Consider the following 1,933-nt stretch of genomic DNA (forward strand, 5'->3'; position numbering starts at 1 on the left):
CGTTCGTTGGCAAGCTGCAATTGTAGACCAAATTCAGGGCGCGCAGTATCTCGAATAGCTTCGGGAGGACATATACCCTCCTTAGCTTTACCTGACCGGGAAAGGTCGCCGCCATAACATCCAAATTCTATGGCAAACAGGTGGGAGTCGGTGATGGAGTCAAGCTGATTTCGTTCGTTGGCAAGCTGCAATTGTAGACCAAATTCAGGGCGCGCAGTATCTCGAATTGCTTCGGAAGGACATATACACCCTTAGCTTTACCTGACCGGGAAAGGTCGCTGCTATAACATCTATGTTCCGTGCCAATCATATGGGCGTCGGTGGCAGATTCTTGCTGATTACATCGGTCGAAAAACTGGGCGGCTTCGCCGTATTGCACTAGTTGCTATGTACTGTAGTCAATAATACGGCGTGACTGCCTAAGTCGAGTTTGATACAGGGGGCACTCAGAACTCCAGGAAGCAAGTTCAGTTGGCGTTTGATCTTCAGGATTTCTTGTCACATTTGCATTGTGACAATTAATGCATTTTTGGATGTCTGAGACACACTCTTTGTGTTCATGCCCTTCGGCGCAAATCGGACAGCATGGGGACTTCTTGCATGTGACAGATCTATGGCCGTACTCTGAGCAGCGATAACAGCGGAGCACGTTTACACATTCAGAGATCTTGCAGCGCATCCAACCCAGGTTGACATCGGATTATCTGTGTGTTTTTCGTTTCGCACAATTCGTATCACCGTCAGGTTGGCAGGCTGAGGAAAATTATTTTGCTGAATTAGTTTTTCCACGAAGTTTTCCGCAGTGATGTCGTCAGTAAAACCAGCAACTTTTACTCTGGGTTTTAGAGCTTTCTGGACGTCGGCGTTATACTTCTCAGACAGGTTCGCTTTCACTGTACTGAGCAATTTAAGCGCTGATTCACGGGAGTCACATCTAACAGTTGCTTCTCCATTGGGTCGGTAATATACCTCTTTGACACGCAATGAAACTGGGTCAAGCTTGCCTTGAATTTCCTGCTTTGTAACAGTCGCAACTTGCTGCTCGATTGGTTTAATGATGACTGTTCGCTCTCGCTTCACAATTGCATTGGACTTAGCTGGATGTGTTTCTGCAAAGTTACACAGGGGTGCGCTTTTGGGCGTATTCTCATTGCCAAAGTTATCACTGCTAGGTGGAACAGTCAAAAATCGACGTTTGCCCGACCGAAGTTGACCTACTTCCATGGAGTCGCAATTAGAGTTTGACTGTTTGTGCACCGGAAGATCACCTCACTGAAAGCCATTCGATGAAGAAAATAACAAAACAAATTTTTGTTTTCCTAATTAGTTGATTTCAACAGAAAAATGAATAACGTAACTAAATTTTCTCTTAATTTTGAGAGATTCTCAAATAATAGTTATTGAAAATTATTATTGATTTTGATTCAAGACGCACATCATACGAAATGACAGCAAGTAGCTAAGATGCACACCTCACTGAAATACATCAAGGTAGCGACAGCAACTATGTTCATACACGCTGGGCATAACGGTTAAGCACGTAGGTAGTTGTCTCAGCTTGGAAAGCTTGTTTTATCCTGGACGCAACTACCTGAACCAGTACACAAAAAAAACAGAAATTCAACTGACCTCATTTTGGTTTTACCTAGTTTTTCTTTAAAAACATTTCAATAAAGGGATGATTTTTATTGACATTTTTTTCAATACATGTGCACTGAAAATTGAAAGTATTGTTGAAAATTGTCAAAATCATTTTATTTCGGATTTAGTCGATTATATAGTAACATTTCAATTATTAACCAATGTAATATGCAATATGATAATTATTTTTCATCGTTTGAGATTCCAAACTAGATGTGGAATAAGTTTGAAGTTTTTTTTGTAGTGCTGGATAGTGTTTGTGACTAAATAGAAAAAAAATATACCTTTATAT

Source organism: Topomyia yanbarensis, unplaced genomic scaffold, assembly GCF_030247195.1.
Source record: "Topomyia yanbarensis strain Yona2022 unplaced genomic scaffold, ASM3024719v1 HiC_scaffold_18, whole genome shotgun sequence".
Taxonomy (NCBI): domain Eukaryota; kingdom Metazoa; phylum Arthropoda; class Insecta; order Diptera; family Culicidae; genus Topomyia; species Topomyia yanbarensis.